This window comes from Manis pentadactyla, chromosome 1 (assembly GCF_030020395.1).
Source record: "Manis pentadactyla isolate mManPen7 chromosome 1, mManPen7.hap1, whole genome shotgun sequence".
Taxonomy (NCBI): Eukaryota; Metazoa; Chordata; class Mammalia; order Pholidota; family Manidae; genus Manis; species Manis pentadactyla.
This window is the reverse complement of record NC_080019.1, coordinates 162771966-162793919: the sequence shown is the minus strand read 5'-3', so window position 1 is coordinate 162793919 and position 21954 is coordinate 162771966. Positions and strand designations below refer to the sequence as shown.

Below are 21954 nucleotides of genomic sequence, written 5' to 3'. Positions count from 1 at the left end.
CTGTATAATCTTACCACCCAGAGGTAACACAGCACAAATGTTATTTCTGAATCAAATGCTGTCTTAAATGTCTTTTTTTTTTCCGGTTATTGTGCAAGTATTTTACTTGTGGATAGGACTAGTCTGTATCTATAAGATACTGAAATAAACTTCTTGGTGCAGTGTCTTGCCAGTGGGTTTCAGCCCCAGGCAAGAGTACTGTGGATTCAGTTTGACCAAGAAATGGCAGTAAAATGTTCTTGGGGTGAAAGGGTTATACCCAGCTTTACTTCCACGGTGTCAGGTCACTCACTAAAATCCTGCTCACTCAGAGTGAGTCTGCATGCAGCAAGCCGGTCTCTGCTTCTGGGCCTCTCTGCCTGCACAGCCGTCCCGCACAGCTGTCCCACACATCTGTCCCCTGGGCCTCTGTGCCTGCACAGTCATCCCACACAACTGTCCTCTGAGCCTCTGTTTTGCCGCTGCCACCACTCCAATCTCTGTTCTGCTCTCCTGCAACCTTGGAGCCCTGCCACTGTGTTGCGCAGAACACTGCGTGGAGCTCCTTATATAGAGTCAATAGCAACATATTGCCCACACATGTGTAGTGAGCTAGCCAACCAGGGCTGGATGAGAATCCTTGCTACAGGAACTCTCATTTTATCCACATGCAGCTATTGCCTTGTCTATTTAACAAATGTGTACTGAGTATGCCCATTATATGCAGTTAATAAAAACATGAAGACTGCTAAAAGGTAGCTTTTCCATGTTTAAATGTTCTGTTTCATAACTTTTACATGAAAATTATTGTTTGTGTTTCCCTACCCTTCATTTTTCCCTTCATTTTGTTGTTGTTTATTTTGTTAATTCCCTCTTGGTGTTTTTCCTTTCTTTCTTCATTATCTGAATTGCAAGGACTTTTTCCTTTCTTTGTTCTTATTTATCATATGTTCTTTTTTCCTACTGCTGCTCTCCTTTCCTACATTTCCATCTCCATTACTCTGGTCATTTTTACATATTTTATTTTTCAATTTAGACATGTTATTAGATCTTGAGAGGTTGCCAACAAATTATCAGCCTGGATCTCATTTTATTTCACCATTTCTTCTTTTGGGATGTACTGATATTTCTTTCAAAAGGAACTGGGTACTTCCTTGCTGCTTAGCCCTTCTACTACATGGTACTCTTCTGAGGAGTCCAGCTTCACTTTAGGCTTTTCTGTGATGCCCTACCATCCCCAGACAAACAAAACAAAAACATAAGTACCTCCTTAAATTCCTGATCTCTCTCTCTCACTCACTCACTAGCAGTTAGGAGATTTTAACATCTAGGCTGCAACTTTTCATTTGAAAACTTGTATGTTTGCATAAACTCATGTCACTCAAAATAAGCAGTGAGAGGGGAAAAAGGGTAGTTCTCGGGTTTTAAAAGAGGAAGTTTCTTTCCCCACCCCTACATCTGGTTCTGACTACAGATGGGGAAGAAACAGACTCAAATCCCCATGCAGGCTGCTCTCACCCACAAAGAGTTTGATTTCTGATAACATTTCTGTTTTTATTGTGGTCTGTAGGGTCAGATGTTTTGGTTAATGACTTGTAACAGGAGATCTGAAGGTTGTGCCTAAGTCTTTATATTTTTCTGTGTGGTTATAATGTAACATGCCAACATGTCAAATCTCTGAGTAGAGTTAAATTTAATAATCCTTTCATTAAACTTTGAAGGAAGGAAACCCTATGTGTTTCTTGTTTTAGAAACAACAAAAAACATGTTTCATTAATTTACTGATGGTATTTTACTTTTATATTTTAATTTATTTTAGATTTTGAATAGGTAATTCAATTGGACAGAATTCAAACATTGCTGTGGGTTATCTATTTTTTGAATTCCACTTCAAAAAAAGCAACTAGTGTTTTATATGTCTTTGTTCAATATAATAAGTTTAAAGTAGCATTTTGAAAAATTGTTTTATAATTTCTTGAGATTATTCTGTAGGTTCATTTCTCTCTTATAAAAACTAAACTTGTTTTTTGATAATGGATGTCACCTTAAAATTTGGAATGTCCAGAATGAGGTGGTCTAAAGTGGCTCCTCAGCTGCACTTGAGCACAGTTCAGTAACTAGCCCTGTGCTTTTCCATGGCAGTGGAAATTGGGTGGGGGTGGGCAGACTGCCTTGCTAGAGCTTGAGTAGGTTCATGAAAAGGATAAAGCCTTTTTCGCAATGGGGGTGCTGCCAGCACACAGGTGAACCACTGCTAAATCAAAACTAAAATGGGAAAGGAAAAGACTCACATCAACATTGTCGTCAATGGGCAAGCAGATTTGGGCAAATCTACAACTGGCCATTTAATCTACAAGTACAGTGGGATCGACAAAAGAACCACTGAAGAGTTTGAGAAGGAGGCTGATGAGATGGGAAAGGTCTCCATCAAGAATGCCTGGGTCTTGGAGAAACTGCAAGAAGAACATGAGGGTGGTATCCCCACTGATATCTCCCTTAGACCAGCAAGTGTTACATGACCATTGTTGATACCCTGAGACACAGAGACCTTATCAGAAAGATGATTACAGGCCCATTGCAGGTTGATCATGCTATCCTGGTAGTTGCTGCTGATGTTGGTGAATGTGAAGCAGGTATCTTCAAGAATGGGCAGACCCATGAGCCTGCCCTTCTGGCTTACACACCGGGTGTGACACAGCTGATTGTTGGTGTTAACAAAATGGATTCCACCGAGCCACACTACTACACCCAGAAGTCAGGTGAGGAAATTGATAAAGAAGTTAGCAGATACGTTAAGAAAATTGGCTACAACCCTGACACAAGTAGCATTTTGCCAATTTCTGGTTGGAACAGTGACAGCATGCTGGAGCCAAGTGCTAACATGTCTTGGTTCAAGGAATAGGAAGTCACCCCTAAAGATGGTCATGGCAGTGGAATCCAGTGCTGGAAGCTCTGGATTGTATCCTGCCACCAATTTGTCCAACTGACAAGCCCTTGTGCCTGCCCTCCAGAATGTCTGCACCATTGGTGGTATTGGTAATGGCCCCATGGGACAAGTGGAGACTGGTGTTCAGAAACCTGGCATGGTGGTCACCTTTGCTCCAGTCAGTGTTACAGCTGAAATGAAGTTGGCTGAAATGCACCACAAAGCTTTGAACAAAGCTCTTCCTGGGGACAGTGTGGGCTTTAATGTCAAGAACATGTCTGTCAAAGATGTTCCCCATGGCAGTGTGGCTGGCAATAGTAGAAATGACCCACAAGTGGAAGCAGCTGGCTTCACAGCTCAGGTGATTACACTGAACCATCCAGGCCAAATCGGTGCTAGATGCGCACCTGTGCCGGATTGTCACACAGCGCACATTGCTTGCAAGTTTGCTGAGCTGAAGAAGATTGATCATCGTTCTGGAAAAAAGCTGGAACGTGGCCCCAATTCTTGAAATCTGGTGAGGCTGCCATCATTGATATGGCCCCTGACAAGACCATGTGCTTTGAGAGCTCCTCTGACTGTCCTCCTCTGGGCTATTTTACTGTTGATGGTATGAGCCAGACAGTTGCTGGGGTGTCATCCAAGCAGTGGACAAGCAGGCAGCTGGAGCTGCAAGGCCACCAAGTCTGCCCAGAAGGCTCAGAAGGCTGAGTAGTATCTCCAGTCCCTGTCACCTCAGTCTCAATCAGCGGTGGGAGGACAGTCTCAGAACTCTTTGTCTCAATTGGCCATTTAAGTTTAATAGTAGAAAACTGGTTGATGACAACACATTGAAAAACCTTCAGCAGGAAAGGAGGATATTTTGTGAACCTTTTTTTATGTGTGTGTTTGTGGCGGTTTTAAGTTACTAGTTTTTAAAATCAGTGTTTTTTAATGGAAACTGTCACAGAATTTTGTCACAGAATTTTGCTCCCCATTAAAATCTGTCACAGAATTTTGCTCCCCATTAAAACAAAAGTTTAGTGAGAAAAAAAGAAAAGGATAAAGCTTCCACTTTCCATTATTCTTTCTGCGTCAATGTACAGGATTAGCGGATGCCTGGCGGGAGACAGATTCATACTCAAGAAACTCAAGTTGTTCTGATATCTGAGATTATAAATTAAAACTTAATTAGGCCTGATTTTACCTACATTATTTTGCATACTTATATAAGAAATTCAAAAGTATTTTGTTGGAAAGCTGAATTGCTTTTGGCATTCTGAATTTATTATGTGAAGTTGGTAGTTGGATTTTTCCATGGAAGGTGAATTTAAAAAAACAACCAAGTATAGGATCCACAATGGAGGATGGAAAAGTGATGAGACAGCTGTCTTTCTGACAGTAGCCTCAATTCTTGGACTTTGGCAGTTTCATGTTTAGCTTCAGGGTGTGAAAAGATAACCTGAAGCATATTAAAAATTTTAAGAGTTTATTTGAGCAGAAATCAGTTTGAATCTGCAGTGTCCAACCTGGAAGATAGAAAGGAGCTGCACAAGAGGTAAGACTGTTGACAGGCATAGGGCAGGAGGTACAAGGAACTAACCTGGGCAAAAAAGTGGGTTGTTTGTTGTAAGGTTCCTTTCCTTTAGGGGATGGCAGGGGTCTGCTGGGCAGGTGACCTCACTAGTGTTATCAGGCAATTCCTGTTTAGGATTCCATTTCTGGGAGAGCTGAAACTGTAGTTAAGTCTTGGTTTGGTGACATGGGGCTTGGCATAAGCAACTCCATTTTGGGCCTGCTGTCTTGTTTTTAACAGGAGGTAGCCTTGGACTAAAAAGTAGCTAGTGGGGAAGTAAGTCTCTTGAGATCCTACACTTGTAATTCAAGGAGTGAATGTGAAGCAAAGAGTAGAAATCTTTTCCCCCTTTACCCAGAGAATGGGGGAATAAATAACATGTATATATTTTTTTGTTTATATTCTATGTGCACAATCAACACTATCTATATATTTATAGTTATCTGTATCCATCAATAGGTAACATATTCACATATAATCCCAATAAGTAATTATTACTAAAGAACTGAAAGCCCATGGTAGATACTTCAGAGTGTTTTCTTTGGCTCAACAATATGCATATGAGAGTCATACCTCTACATGTTGCTGCAATTTGTGCATTTTCATTACTATTTAGTATAACATTTTGTGAATATCTCACAATTTATCCATTCTGTTGTTATGCACATTTGAGTAGTTTGGTTTGAATAATGTTGCTGTGAAGGTTCTAGAACATTCCCTTGCATGCATTTTTGATGGACATATACGCTTAAGAGTGAGGTTGCTGGGTCATAAGGTATGTATGAATTCCATTTTAGGAGAATATATATATTTAACTTATTTCATTATATTTATATGGTATCTCTTATTTTTTGATTATTTAAAAATGAGTTATGACTGATTAGTTGTTAGTCCACAAGAAAATAGTACCTTTTTATATTGGCGGCAAAATGTATGTGTGGTTTCAGTATGACCAGGAGTTTGAAGACTCAGTTCTAACCACTAATTTGTCTGTGACATTGCGCTTGTCACAGCTTTTAAAAGTTTGTGGTTCCACTTCTATAAACGAGAAGATAGAAGTAATTATTTGATTTCTAATGTTCCTTCATCTCCATGTTTCTGTAATTATTTTGAAGTAACCTAAAAGAATGTTACGTAAGTGTACTTTTTTGATAATCTGCTCACTTGAGGAACAAAACTACCTAGTAAACTTAATCTCTGATCACATAATTTTCACAACAATTAAGTAGTAGAAATCTATTTGGGATATTCAGTAAGTAGGCATGACTTTTAGTAATAGGCTAAGTCACACAAGACCCGTGTTAGAATAATAACCCATCTTAGAATAATAATGACATGGTAACAGTAATGACAGAGAATATTTGAAATTACATAGAGCACTAAACTTTGCTGTCCAAATGATTCAGTAACTTGGAACTCTGAATGTCCAAAGAAATCTTTGTATTTTGTGTTAAACTTTCAGTTGAAGTAAATTAATTAAATGAGGAACCATTGTCTGCAGTCTTATTTTTAGTGTCAGATTGGTATATTTTAATGGACTATTCTTTTTCCCTCATGGCCTCTTCCCATGTATAATCTGTATTTGCAAGTCAGTTTCAGAGTTGGGAAAAATAAGCTAATATTTCATAGGTGAATGGTAACTAGTTATTAGGCCGTATTTATTTAATTCACTTTTGTGAGTAACTTCTTTGTCACTTTTTGCTTCATTTCTTTATCAAAGCTGGTGGTGTTCCTAGCTCAGTTTTTCAGACATGTGGAGGCCCCACAGAGAAAAACTTCTATGCTCAGTGTGATTTCTCTGAACAACTCCTTGCAAGGGTGCCTCAGACCTCTCTGTGGCCTGAAACTGCAACTGGGAGCAGGCATTTTAGTGAGTCTTCGGTGAAGTCAAATTTATTCAATTTAAAGGAATACATTTTTTTTCTGAAATTATATCCCTCTTGTTGTTGTATGAAAATATTATTTAATGTCAAATAGATGCTAGGTTTTGTGTTAATGTCCTTTTAGTGAAATAAATAGGGCACCAATGTTAGTTTCCCTATGTTTGTTGTTAAACATTTCAAGACCTTTTAAATAACAATTTCTGGAAACCAGTGGTTTATGGAATATCTTCCTCCATCAATCCTTTCATATTGAAAAGGGAAATCCTGGGGCAAAATACCTCTAAAAATTGAAATCAGTTAAAGGGAGAAATAAAGTTTAAAACCCATTTATTGCCTACAAACTGCAGTCCCAGCCCTTCTCTCTTTCCTGCTCCAGTAGAAGCAAAACTGGCCCTCCTTTCACCCCTCAGGTACAGATAAGCCCTCCTTTGCTCAGGTAGTTACCCATTGATGTCGAGATGAACTTCTCTCCACCCCTGAGGAATGATGCAAATGCACTAAAGCCATACTTCTCTCCACCCTTGAGTGCCTGTTGATATGCAGATGTACTAAAGCCAGGTGAGATAATCTGGAAATATTACAATTTTACCCACAGGCCACCCCTCCAGAAATCTCACCTTACAATTTACTTGTTCCCCCTCTTCCAACTAAACTAATGACATACAATAGCAACAGCAATAAAATCATAATAATCCTCAAGCCAGAGGATTCAGCCTATGCAGATTAAGTAAATGTACTTTACAGCACAATCTCTCACCAAGCACAAAATGTTTCTACACTTGTTTACTCATTCCTAACAATCATGCTAGATTACTCACAAAACTTTTACCGAACATTAGACAAAGTCAGGCCTCTCTTTAAATATTTTTTTTTTTTTTTTGACAAGAGCAACACAATCATGGTAATTCTCAAGCCAGAGGATTAAGCTAGGTTCAAAGTCCCATGCAGATTAAGTCCAAAGCTCATCCATTCCAACCATCGTGCAGCAGCTGCAGCCAGGGGGCGCATCCAGGACACAAGGATGGTAGAAGCAAATAACTGTGATTGTGGGGGGGTCACTTTGCTATTATGCCAGGAATACACAGGAGACCAGTTTCCAGGCCTTTTCCCCAAGGTGCCAGAAGAGCCAGCCGTCGCCGGTCCATGTGCTGAAATGTCCAGGGCCATGTCTATTTTATTTCTAATTGCTACACCCATCCTAGCAACTCATGTCCAATAAAGTGGGTGCCTTGATCACTCTCAATTACTGGTGACCAGCTGTAGGCTGCAAGGAGATGCTCTAGGCCCCTCTTGGTGGTTTGCTGATCTGCACAACATACAGGGCACTCCTTCCAGGCTTGGCTGACTTCCTCAAAGGTTAATGGCAAACCCATCGACGGGCCCACATTGTCTTTTGCCCTGCATGCAACAAATGCTGATGTAGCCATTGGGCCACATCTAGCCAGTGTACCTGGGCCAATGTGTCTGCTTCATTATTCCCTGGGGATGCCAAAGGCAAATGGCCAGTCACATGATATACAGTACATGTCTGTGCCACACCACTCCATGGCCTTTGGGTCCAGTCTTTCACCCACCCTGCAATGGGATAGATGGTTATTACCTTGGTCGGAGCTATTCCAGCAATGGGCTCCATAGCCAGCAAAGTGTGGTACATAGCATCCAGTTGCTTTTCTACCAAGGTGACCCGGACCGCTGCTCCTTTCCATAGTTGTGACCAGGTTCCACCTGGCAGCAGGAGCAGCAGCAGTGGCAGAAGCAATAGCCTTAGGCTCAGGCCACGGGCTGGAGTCAGCATGGCCAGCAGTAGTGTTGGCGCCTCCATGACCACATGAGTGTATACGCATGTCCCTCGGCGTGAACGCCACTTCTCCCCATCATTTCTAGGTGCGGCCCTCCCAAAGGTCGCACCCATTATGACAGATTTCGGGTTCAGAGGGATCCTACCGACTGCGCCAGATGCAAGTCTGGGGAGAGGAAATCCTGCGGCAAAATACCTCTAAAAACCAAAATCAGTCAAAGGGATAAAGTTTAAAACCAGTTTATTGCTTAGAAACTGCAGTCTGGGCCCTTCCTTCCCTCTTTTCCTGTTCCTGCAGAAGCAAAACCAGCCCTCCCCTCACCTCTTAAGTACAGATAAGCCCTCCTTTGCCCAGGTAATTATCCATTGATATGGAGATAACTCCTCTCCACCTCTGAGGAATGATGCAAATGAACTAAAGCTATACTTCTCTCCACCTTTGAGTGCCTGTTGATATGCAGATGTACTAAAACCAGGTGAGATATTCTGGAAATATTACAATTTTACCCATGGGTAGCTTCTCTGCACCACAGTTTGTCAGAGTTAGTTAATTTTACCCTTGATTTATCACTCCAAGCTGGCCTCTTGAAGAGTGCTAGGCATGCTTATGTGCTCTGCCAAGAGAGGCTCTGCCATTCACTTTCCTTCTCTCAGGTGTCAGAATGGAGCAGTATCACCCTTAGGATTCAGCAGCTGCTCTTTTCAAATGTTGACACTCCTGGCCGTGGTCCAGCCTGTGGGTTCAGCCATCACTCCACCTCAGGCAGTGCCAAGATCTTCTCTGTGATTAGAGGTTCTCAGGATAAAATTAGTTAGTGGTGTTTGATTAACATTTTCCAAGGGTATTTATGCAGTGGGTAGGCAGGGAGGCCCTGATTGCTCTTTAATTATTAAGTTACAAGGAGATAACAGAGTGGAAAAAATCAGTTCTAAGTGGAGAAAGCACCTAAGTGGCATTTGGAGAAGATATTTTTTTTTATTTCTCAGCTGTCAGAAATTTCTCTACTTTCTTTCCCCCATTTGCTGTTCTTAAGGATAGAACCAAACATAGCAAAGGCATTGTTTGCATGTAGGAATCTCCAAGGCTAATGGTGATGGAGGGAGATGATTGAAGGGGGAACCAATTGATTCCTTTCTCAATTGTGCATAGGTGAGTCACACTGTCACCAACCTGGCGATGTGTGTGGTCATCTTCAGTTTCCTGTCGCAGCAAGTGCAAGCCCTCTCTCTGACCTCTGACAATATGTTAGCCACTCAGAAGAGTTCAGTTCTTCTCCCAAGATAGAGACTTGGGGCTGAACTGGGGTGTGGTGATGAGGTTATTATCAGTCTGATGTTGCTATTTACAAATGTGAAAAGTACAGACTGTCCCAGGGCTGGGCCATCAAATACGAGGGTGGGTTCTTTAGGGTTATTAGGCAAGAGAGATGACAAAGCCCCATCAACAAGGCTGCCCTTGAGTCTGTCCTTTAGGAGAGCTAAATCACCCTTAAGCAATGATGCACTAGCCCTGGAATGTTTTTGGCTGACTCCCAGCACCCTGGTGATGTCATGAGAGGGTCTGATAGATACATGGGACAACAGAGTGGAATCTTTCACAAATCTTTAAATAGGTACGTAGATCTTGAGGCTGCTTGAGATGCAGTTTGTAGAGGCAGAGCAATGAAAAATAAAAGAACTTTTAAGGTACCTGCTAACCCAGTGCTTTTCAAAACATGCTCTGGAGGTAGTGGTGGGGGCCCAATTAAAGTGTAGATTCAGCAGTTCTGGGGTGAGGGGTGAGATTTTGCATTTTTAATAAGCTGTGAGGTGATGTTTGTGCTGCTGGTCCAAGCACTGAAGTTTGAGTATTGTGGGTAAAATTGTAACATTTCCAGAATATCTCACCTGGCTTTAGTACATTTGCATAGATCCTCAGGGGTGGAGCGAAGTTCATCTCTGTATCAGTGGGTAATTACCTGTGCAACTCAGGGTGTGTCTGAACCTGAGAGTTTAAATGGAGGAGCTGGCTTGCTTGCTTGCTTGCTTCTTCAGGAGCAGAGGAGAGAGACAGCCCTGGACTGCTGCATGTAGGCAATAAACAAGTTTTAAACTTTATTTCTCCCTTTGACTGATATCGATTTTTAGAGGTATTTTGCCCGAGAATTTCCTCTACCCAGACTTATATCTGGCGGCAGTTGTCAGGGTACCTCTGAACCCGAAATCTGTCATAATGGGTGCGACCTTTGGGAGGGCTGCTCCTGTGGATGGTGTGGAGGCCCCAGTGGATGCAGTGGCAGAGGGTGCTGCTTTACCTGTTATTATTCCCCCAGCTGTGGGACTTCCAAGTTGGGAACCTCTAGTGGGGAATTAGTCTAGGGTAAAGTACCTCTTAGAGGAGTGGGGCCTTCCCCAGAAGTGGGGAAGGGTGGAAACACCGGAAGCTGCAGAATTAGTCCTCTGTGAGTTGGAAGACTGCTTGGAGACCTTAGGGGGCTGTCTAGCGGTTGGCATTGTAGGGTCTTTTTTCATCGAGATAGTGGAAAATGTTATACAGGAGACAGAGAGGATTATCAAGGGACTTAGGCAGGAGAGAGACACACTTCAGCATCGCCTGGAGGAGCTGGGCGATAACCTATGGGATGCTGTTGAAGAAGAGAGTCAGTTACTGAAAAGGCACTTTATGCTCCTACAAGATTCCTTAGCATCGGTGAGGGGGGAAACAGCAGGAAAAGCTGCATTGCAGGAGGCCGTGGGGAAGGGGGAGGAAAGACTAGTGCCTTTGGCCCCCGAAATGGTGGAGGAGGAGCCGTTGGTGGAGAAGCCTGAGGGAGACGAGGAGGAGGCTGGGCCATTGGAAGATTTGCTACTCAGGCTACCACTGGAGGTGACATCTTCTCCTGTTTTAAAGGCCTGCCCAGCTGTAATTAAGAAAATAAAAACGAAACAACCGCAGGTTCCTCAGGGGGAGGAACAGCCCCCTCCCTAGGTTGTGGAGCACTCCGTGCTCTGCCCCTATACCCAGGATGAGCTGGTGAACATGAGCATCTGGTATAGACAGAGACCATCGGAATCTCTGCCTACATGACCTTCACATCACTGGGATATGGGGGTGGAAAACATTGCTGTGTCAGGTACTCAGATGAGTAGGATGGATTCCCTGATGACTCACTCTTTCTTGGAGCAGTGGGTGCAAAATGCCCGTCACGCCTCAGAGAGTCAGGCACTCCTGGAATGGCTGACAGCTGCCATCAGGATAGTTTGGCCTAGTCGGGGTGATTTACCATATTTTCCCAGCAGTTGGAAAACGTATGTGGAACTCCAACAGGTACTGCGGGAATTGGGTATGAAAAACATCTATAATATGGACCCCTAGGGCCCTGATGAGGAGGTGTTCACTATAGGAATGAGAAACCTGGTGCTGCATACAGCTCCCACATCTTCTTTGGGTCCCTAGTGAATACTCTTGCCCCCCCACCTAAGGCAACCCATAAGAGAGGCTACTTGTATTTTAACAGATCTGGGGGAGGTTGAAACAATAAAGGCATGGAGGGAAGTACAAGCCCTGACAGAAAGGAGAAGTGCAGAGGGCCATGTGAAGGTCTCGAGGACCCAGATGTGGGATGATTTGATAAAGGCTGGGGTAGTGGAAAGAAAAACTCGATGGGCAGCCCAGTAGAATATTTTTAGAACTGTGGCACCAATTAGAGCCAGAGCAGCAGTTCCAGCCACTGAGGCCCAGGACACCGAAACAAGAGTCAAGGCCTCATATCCGGCCTGTGTCCCTGCAAAACTTCATGGGAGACAGTACTCAGGATTCACCTGAGCCCTCACCCCCACAGGAGGCTGATTGGGCATCCTGGTTCGACTGAGGGGTGGTGTCAATGTCCCACCTTGGGGGACATGATGAGGACCAGAGGCCACATGTAGAATTAGCAGTTCATTGGTCCCCTGTGAATGTACAATGTGTCCTTACACTGGTGGACACAGGAGCTGAGTGTTCTTTGATTAATAGCAACCGAGAGCATTTTCCCAGGACCTCTGCTGTAATACATGGCTTTGGGTGTAAGGTAATTAGAATGAAGAAAGCCCAAATCTTATTGGGGATAGGACATTTACCACTAAAGGAGAATACTGTGTACATTTCTCCCATCCCTGAATATGTTTTGGGGTGGATATCCTTCAGAGCCTGTGGTTACAGACCACTGCAGGTGAGTTAAGACTGAGGGTATGTGTGGTAAAGGCAATTCTGAGGGGACATGCTAAGCACCTACCTGTAGCTCTGCCTGAACCTTGGCGGGTGACAAATACTAAGCAGTATAAATTGCCTGAGGGGAACAAGGAAATTGGAGAAACTCTACAGGAGTTGGAGAGGCTGGGCATCATAAAGCCCACTCATAGTCCTTTTAATTTCCCAGTGTGGCCAGTGAAAAAGCCAGATGGCTCCTAGCCAATGACTGTAGATTACAGTCTACAGGGGAATTGAATAAAGTCACACCCCCTTTGCATGCTGCTGTGCCCTCTATAGCAGACATTCTGGACACCCTCAGCCATGAACTCTGAACGTATCATTATGTAGTAGACCCTGCTAATGCTTTCTTCTCTATTGACATAGCACAGGAAAGCCAGGAACAGTTTGCCTTCACATGGGAAGGCCTGCAGTAGACATTCACTGTCCTTCCACAGGGATATCTCCACAGTCCCACCATCTGTCATGGACTTGTAGCCCAGGACTTGGCCACATGGAGGAAACTACAAACAATGCGATTATCACTACATTGATGGTATTATGCTCACATCTGATTCTCCTTCAGATTTAGAAGGGGCAGTTGCAACATCTACAGGAGAAAGGATAGGCTGTGAACAGCACCAAGGTTCGAGGACCTGGTTTGTCTGTGAAATTCTTGGGGGTTGTCTGGTCAGGTAAAACTAAAGTTGTTCCTGAAGCAGTTATAGACAAGGTCCAGGCTTTCCCCACCCCTACCATTGTGGCAGTGTTACAAGAGTTTTTTGGTCTTTTGGGCTACTGAAGAGTGTTTATCCTGCACTTGGCACAAATTCTGAAGCCCTTATACCAGTTGGTATGAAAGGGCATCAGGCGGGACTGGGATGCAATATGTGCATCTGCTTTTACTGCTGCCAAGTGGCCAGCCAAGGCCGTACAGGCCTTGAATGTAATGGACTCATCAAGGCCCTGGGAACTAGATGTTCATGTAACCGAAGATGGTTATGGATGGGTTCTTTGGCAGAGGCTTGAACGGACATGCCTACCTTTTGGATTCTGGTCACAACTATGGAAAGGAGCAGAGGTCCAGTATACCTTGAGCCCATTGCTGGAAAAGCTCCAACCAAGGTAATAATCACCTATCCCATCGTGGGATGGGTGGAAGACTGGACCCAAAGGCCATGGAGTGGCATGGCAAAGACACCTACAATGGTCAAATGGGGCACATATTTAAAGCAGCACAGCACTCTCTCTACTAGCCCCTTTAGTGGAGAACTCCAATGCTTATTGGGGCCAGTGACCTATACCAGTGGGAAGCAGGAAGAAGTTGCTTTTCAACCCTTGGTAGCCAAGACTCCTTATCAGGAGTGAAAAGCCCCTATACCTGAAGATGCTTGGTATACAGATGGTATGGGCAGACCCCGAAGTGGAGGGCTGTGGCTTTCCATCCTAAGACTGAGACGTTATGGATGGAGGATAGAGAGGGGAAGAGCAGTCAGTGGGCTGAGTTGTGGGCAGTATCACTTGTGATCACCCAGGAGCCCTCCCCTATAGTTGTCTGCTCTGACAGCTGGGCCATCTATCAGGGCTTCACCCTGTGCCTACCGACATGGTATCATGCCAATTGGATGGTTGGTCACCAGCCCCTTTGGGGGCAAGAGTTGTGGCAAGACCTTTGGGCCTCTGGTCAGACTAAGACTGTTACTGTATATCATGTGACTGGCGGTTTGTCTTTGGCATCCCCAGGGAATGATGAAGCAGACACATTGGCCCAGGTGTGCTGGCTAGAAGGAAAGCCTGCCTCTGATGTGGCCCAATGGCTACACCAGCTTTTGTTGCACGCGGGGCAAAAGACAATGTGGGCTGTAGTCTATAGGTGGGGCTTGCCATTGACCTTTGAAGAAGTCAGCAGAGCCTGAAGGAGTGCCTTATGTGCTCTAAGAGGGACTTACACTGAGTCCCACAGCCACATGGGACAGTAGTAATGGGACCAATCCCCCTTGTCAGGTGGCAAACAGACTACATTGGGCCTCTGCGCATATCAGAGGGATATCAGTATGCCATGACTTGTGTGGACACGGCTACTGGACTATTGGTTGTTTTTCCTGCATGTTGTGCAGTTCAGCAAACCACCAAGAGGGGCCTGGAGGATCTCTTTGCAGCCTATGGCCAGCTGCAGGTGATTGAGAGTGGTTAAGTCACCCACTTTACTGGACATGCACTACAAGAATGGGTGCAGCAATTAGGAATAAAGTGGATATATCATGTACCATATAATCCTACTGGGGCAGGCATGATAGAGAGGTACAACATTTTGTTGAAATCTGGCCTGAAGTCGGACACCGGTAGTCTACAGAGTTGGTCGGTTTGCCTATGGACGGTGCTGCAGCATTTGAATGAGAAGCCACGTAAAGGAGCTTTGAGCCCGGTGGATATGCTCAGACACCTTGCTGCCTCTTCTATACAATTTTACATCCAAACCAAAGAAGAGCTATTGAAGCCAGGATATGACTAGCAGAGCAACATCCTGCTGCCAGCCCCTACTGCATTAAGCCCTGGAGACACTGTTAAATGGACCTGGCCCTGGACATTTCAACACATGGACCAGTGATGGCTGGCCCTTTTGGCACATTGGGGGAAAGGCCCGGAAGCTGGCCTCCTGTGTATTCCTGGAATAACAGCTGAATGGCCCTCAAAGGTCATGGTAGTGTACCCCAAATGTCGAGGAGGTAAAAACATCTTGCGGGGAAGTTTTGTTTTATCTTTATGGCCTGTGCGTGTACCTCCCGTAACCCTATATATATACATATACCTATCTGTAACTCCCACCGGGAGGTGGGGTGAAAGTCTGTTATACTAGACCAGGATGAGATCCCATTCCTGCCACTGTCCTATCACAGGACCACTCTCTTGCATGTATCCTACCTGATGGACAAGATTTGCCTATGCTGGTGTCGTTAAAACATGTATCTTATTGCTCTTAAGGTTATTTTCTCCTACAGTCCTTGCATCCTGAACGCGCCTCCTGACTGCAGCTGTCTGTCGCATGATGATTGCTCTGAACGAACCTTCAGCTACTGCCTGCCTATGGAATAGATGAGCCATGGACTTAATCTGCATAAGACTTTGAACCTAGCTGAATCCTCTGGCTTGAGGATTGTCATAATTTATTTTGTTGCTATTGTTATGTCATTAGTCTGGTCACAATGCTCCAGTTTTCTCGTCCAGGGACCATTGTGGAAGAAAGGGAATGAGTAGATTGTAAGGTGAAATTTCTGTAGGGGTGGCCTGTGGGTAAAATTGTAACATTTCCAGAATATCACACCTGACTTTAGTGCATTTGCATACCCTCAGGGATGGAGAGAAGTTCATCTCCATGGCAGTGGGTAATTATCTGGGCAACCCAGGGTGTGTCTGAACCTGAGAGTTTAAAGGGAGGCGCTGGCTTGCTTATGTGCATGCTTCTTTAGGAGCAGAAGAGAGAGAAGGCTCTGGACTGCAGTTTTTAAGCAATAAACGGGTTTTTATTTCTCCCTTTGACTTATTTTGGTTTTTAGAGATATTTTGCCCCAGAATTTCCTCTCCCTGGACTTACAAGTATAATTCTTAGACATTTATTCTTTTCTTGCCCTGGATCTTCAATGCCAAATTGAACTTTAAGACCGAGTACATAAGTATTATTGTTTCTTCTTCTTGTTGTTTGGTCTTTCTTTACACCTGACTGTGAAAACACTGTTCATAATGAAGAAAATAACAAACACTCTTTTTCCCTGTGGCATACATACTAAAGGTGTATTATGGTAAGAACCATGATAAATGATAGATACAAATAGGGTCCAAATTAAATTCACTAACCAACATACTGGAAATTCTTTTTGATTAGAAAACAAATGTTAGGCTATACGTTGCTATTTGTAGACTTTTCTGTGTGGTACCATATTTGCATGTCTGTTACACTAAACATGTGTGAGGAACAGATTTTTGAGACAGATTTTGACACAGGAAATACATCAGGCTCCATAAAACTTGATGGAAAAATGTATTGCTTAACTACAGTCCATTTTTAAAGAACAGATTGCAGATTGCAGTGCATTCAGGGAATCAAATGGGTCCTATTCTTGAGAGCTTTGGCAGAGTCTCCCTACTCAGAGAATTCTGTGGGAGTGTCACCTAGTGGCAGGGTATTTGATTGGCTATTGATAATATTGTGTTTGGGGTTGGCCATATTCAGCCCAGTGTTCTATTTTAGATCACAGAAAAAGGATACATTTTTTTACTACACTGAATATTTAATGGGCGAATCATTTCTGGAAGTGAGGGAATTACTGTGGTATTTTGAAATGGAAACAAATCCTTTCAGATGTGCATCAGCAGTGTGATCATCAGCAGTGTGATGTGGGACTGTTTCAAATGGTAATACACCATGGGCTGAAAGTCTGCCAGAGTGGAACATCTGCTCCTGACAGGCTGCTGGTGTGTTCCTCTCTGTGTGCTCTTCTTTTCTTTTGCTTGTTTTCTCAATTTGTTAAATGTAGATTATATTCCATTCAGAACACAAGGAAGAAACGCTCAAAATTCAATTATTATCTTAACAAAAGAGAAATCTTGAACAAAAACTTTAAGTATGGATGAAGATCTAACTATTCCTAGTCATTAAATTATACCTTGTGATACATTTTATGGAAAGTGGTTTTCTTTTTCAAACTCAACCTAGATGCAGTCCTCCCTGGTAGAATCATGACTGAATATGTAGACTCCTGCATCCTTGAGCAGCCCAGGTAGAGGTGGGCCTGGATGGCAGAATGAGCAGGCCTGGAGAAGGAAAGTGGTTTAATTTCTATAGCATGGTCTTGCTACCCCATCAGCCCTTCCCTGAACACCAATCACTTCTGACCCTGCAATCTGTCATGTTGCCAACTGCTCTACACCCACAGGCTTTTTCTAGCAGGCTTGTTGCCTTTATCTGCAATGTTGTTCCCTTTCCCCTGCCTCTCACAATCCTTTTTAAGAGGCCCAGAACTGAGTACTTTCTCTCTTTAGCTCCTGAATTCCTGAAGCACATTGAATGTACTTCAACTATATAATTGCACTGTATTTTAATGTGTGTTTTCCTATATAATTGTCCACTTGGATTATAAACTCCCAGAAGGCCAGGAACATAGCTGGTTTTCATCTTATTATCCCTGTTGTCTAGCAGGTCATAGCACATCATAGCAGAGTCTCAAAAAAATATTAGAGTTCAATAAACTTTATCTTAACATCCCTGGAATTCCATTTATGTAGATCATAATTTCTGTGCATATGAAATTATTCTAAAAAACAGGGAGAACTGACATTTGTGCAATAAGCTAGACTTTCAGACTGAAAAGCAGCATGTTGGATCCTGGGAAAGATAGGCCAGAAAATGAAAAGGGTGACAGGTACAGCTTTTACAGCCATATCTTTGTGGGTCATATGTAGCTTTTCTCTTAATATTTGATTCCTAAAGAAATATTCAATTAATCAGGAAATAATTAAGCAGGAAATAAAATTTTTATGAGTAAATACATGGTCCTTTTCCCATCATTCTAATGTTTAACTGAAATATTAAAAATGGTTTCTTCTTTTAAAATATTTGAATGTTCTTATTCATATTATGTTTTAAGTTGTAGTTAGCTCCAGGAGAGGTATAATGATTGATTCTCATGCTTAGTGTATAAATCTTACAGGTGTTGGGAATAGCAATACAGCTATTGAATAACTATTTCACTAAAAGCATTTATATGGCAGACAGGTACAGTGATCTGCACAGCAATATTTTTGAATGTCTTCTCCAGATTTTTATAGTGATGGTTTAGGTTCAGCTGGGAGTCAAATGAATTATGCTTAAAAGAAAAAAATCAGTGCGTATACTTCACTGTTGATAAGGGATTATTAATAGTGGTTGACTTTTAAACAGATACCCCCATGAATAAAACTAGAAAAGTCAAACTCCAGAGTGATTGCTTATCTAGACATATGTAAAATCTGGTTATGTTAAATTGTCTTCAGAACATATGTGATTTAAATGGCAGCCCAATTTAAAGACTGCTGTATAGTCTATAAACATTCCATGCCTTTGCTTTCATTTTACATACAGATGATATTAAGGAAATTCACTACCTTTGAACATTTAAGACTTGTAGAAATCAAGTCTTTTGTCACTGTACGTCAGTGGATTACCCTAATGATATTTCCACAGTTCAATTCATTGTGTGGTTATCTAAAGAAGTATGTTTTGGAAATTAACTGTAGTAAATTCCTTCTGATCCAACTCTGAATGGACTGCTTTCCAATTAGTATTATCCAGACTTCTTCTAAAAACCTCTCTTCATTAGTTTGTTTTAGAATCAGGAAAAATACAGACAACATAAATCTTGTAATTTCCAATGTAAAATTACTTTCTTAGGTAGGAGTACAACTTTTAAATTATGTATTTGATTTTTTTATCCACAGGTTATTTACTTATTCATATTGATAGAAGAGGGTCCTATCCTTTCAACTGCTATCATTAATGACAATAATGATAATAGTAGTAAGTGGATAGCACTAATAGTACTAATAGTAATGATTAACATCTATCAAATGCTTGCTATGTATCTGTTTTTAAGCCAGTTATTTACTGCTGTGTAACAAACCACTACAAAACTTAGTGGCTTAATTCAACAATTACTGTTTGTTATGATTCTGTGGATTGACTTCTTCATGTGGTGCTGGCGGGTAGTGGCTCTACTGGAAGGTCCAGTGGCCTCAGGCCTAGCGTTGTTCCCACCTTGCAGCTGGGGACTCACTGGGGCTTGTGTGACTGGGCTTCCTCACAGTATGGTGGCTGAATTCCAAGAGCTGTTTCCGAGATGCAAAGGCAGACACTGCAGAGCTCTTAGGCCTAGCCTCAGAATGTACAGTGTCATTTCTGCTATATTCTATTGATCAAAGCAGGGCACAACCAAGCCCAGGTACAAGGGGACAAGAAATAGACTCCACTCTGTGGTGGAAAGGGTGGCAGAGAATTGGGCCATCGGTAATCCTCCACAAATCTTGTGAAATAAGTACTGTTAGAATTCATATTTTAGAAATCAGGAAACTAAGGCCTAGAGGGGTTAACTAAGTATACAAGGTCTTTCAGTTACTGAGTGGTTTAAGCTGGAGTTTAGATTAATTTGACTGTAGAGCTGGACCTTTTAACTAATTGTAACTATTGCCTTCAGGGTATAAACAGATAAGGTATTTGTCTTTCTACTCCAAAGCCAGTATCTGAGGGTGGTGTTATTGATGTGGGGGTAATTCCATTTGCAGTCAGACTGAGATAATAAAGGGATTTAATTCATATTATTGATTAGCCTTCATGTGGTAAATTTAGATTTTTCTAAACTCTTGGTTGAGATGAAAGTTAAAATTCTTAAACCTGATATTATCCTATGCTTACTATATATATTAGCACATTTACCAAGAACAAATAAATAAAATGAAATTTTTAAACCATAAGTTTCTCAGTGGCATACTCTGTTCTAGTCTACATTATTCATATGGCTTCAATATTCTAGCATTTACTGTTCTTTAACATGAAACACAGAGCTTTTAAATAGCTTTTTATTATTTATTTATTTATTTTTATTTCTGCTAGCTTTGTGGTTTTCTTTATTTTGAAAGCCAGTATTCAAGGATTTTTCTTGTTGAAAAAAGGAAAAAAGAAATGTCAGAGATGCCTATTATAGTAAAGAACAAAATTAAAAGGCTTCCAAATATATTAATGAATTATTATACTTACTATAATTTCAATTTTCTAAGTTAAAGTTTTGTATCCTGGTTTCAGGATTTCTTCAATCTCAGACTGAGGCATCCTAAGGAAAGTCTGTGCATTGAAAATGTTTATAGCACCCTGTACTTCTGTATTAATCTCAAGTAATGAAATGGATTCAGTTTTTTCCTAAACCATATAGGCTTTTTAGTGCCAAATCTATCTAGTGACCTCCTACTGGCTGGAATAAAAACGACGATAGCCCTGTAGAATGTTATGGGAACCTCAGAAATTATGTACCACAATCACCTCATTTTATACAGGAAAAAGCTTTACATGAGAAGCTTTCGACTCTGTTTCCTATAATGGCGTCATGAGAAGGCGCATGTCTTGAAGCCCATGCTACCGGTGGTATGTTTTCCTCCACTGTCTCCCAGTATCTCCGTAGTAAAGCTTGTTACTGGCGGTATAGAAACCATGCGTCTAGGCGGTCCTGTCACCACCACTCAGCTACAGAAGAGTTACATCCAGTTTAATTTTTTCCAGTTTAAGAAAATCTTAGACCTTTTTAAATAAAAAAACAAACAAAAAACGTAGTTGTTGCTCTATTTAGAGAGTTTAAGAAGTTTATAGTGGTCCAGGGAAATTGTACAGCGAACAACTATTACAGCCCTGTTTTTCTATGATTACTTTCTTTACCTTGTTGGCTTTCATTTTGAAAGAAAAAAAGTCTTGATATACTGTCATTGCTTAAAAACCTCCAGTATTTCTCTGGAAGGCTAAAGTACCTGGCAAGCTGAAGAAAACGTGGATTAGTGAGTCCTCTACTCATGTATTTTTCAGATGTAGCTATAGATTTCTTTTATGATGCTGTATGACAGAGGACCCATGCGACATGCTAATTTATCTGAATAGCTATCAGGAACCTCTTGCTCCTAAAAATAATTCAATTTATATTGTGGTGTTTGGGAGACTATTACTAGCTAGATTTAAGGATAATGAGACTTAAACAGAATGAGATGACTTCTGATCCTTTTTAGCAGTTACTGGACTATTTGACCCTTGTGTTTATTGTTTATATTCTAAAAAATTATCATCGAGTCCTTTTAGGGAATGATTTGAAAAATACCAGTGTACCTTTGGTGAATGTACTGTTGCAGAAGGGTAATGCTTTTTGGAAAACTGACAATCAGTGGTCAAGTAAAAGATCAGTGTTACTCCACCAGAGGTGCTGTCTTCACCTAAAAGTCAAAGCAGCCTGGATGCTGGTGGGGCCTGTCCGAGGCTGGGGCCATTGCAGGGGGTGTTAAGTGTAGCCGCCCTCTGGCAGGCTCACTGCAAATGTGCCTGAGGAAACCAGTGTAATGGCTTTTTAGTGGCATTTTTTGTCTCTTCTTGAAAATAGGAAAATTTAAAGAAAGAAAGAAAAAGAAAAAGCCATTTATAAACTATCTAGCAATTATTATTTATATCTCTTGTGTATATCCTAAATCGTTTTCTATTTATCTATACTGTGATACTTAACTTTATCATCAAACTTAAACCACTGGGGACACCATTTAGCTTTTTTCACTTCACACTTTGTTTTTATGTGTGTAAAAACAAAGTGTGAAGTGACTATACCAAAAATAAATGAGAATTCTTGGCAAAATTGTTTTTATTTTTATATTTGCCCTAATCATTTGAATAAAGGTAATTTTAACCCCATGGGAAGAGTTGGAATAAATCTCATGATTTTAGTTTTCTTTCAGTAATGTACAACATGAGCACCAGAGAGATGAGAGCTTTTTACTATCTGTGGTTCATTTTTTTTTCACTGGCTCCACTCCAAGAGAGCAGAGTTGAAGTGGGAC

General features: G+C 41.8%; 1 protein-coding gene and 1 pseudogene across 5 annotated transcripts in view; both read left to right on the top strand.

Annotated features, from left to right (window-relative positions):
• The window catches only part of CBLB (Cbl proto-oncogene B), a 221514-nt gene that overhangs the window by 71558 nt on the left and 128002 nt on the right, over positions 1-21954 (top strand). Inside the window, exon 2 of one of the 5 annotated variants that reach the window (XM_057502408.1) lies at positions 20177-20265. The exons of the other annotated variants lie outside the window; for them this stretch is intronic. The gene's annotated coding sequence lies outside the window, so the exon portion shown is untranslated. The remainder of the gene's footprint in view (positions 1-20176; positions 20266-21954) is intronic. 5 annotated transcript variants of the gene reach the window in all.
• Positions 2159-3840, top strand: LOC118934862 (elongation factor 1-alpha 1-like; annotated as a pseudogene).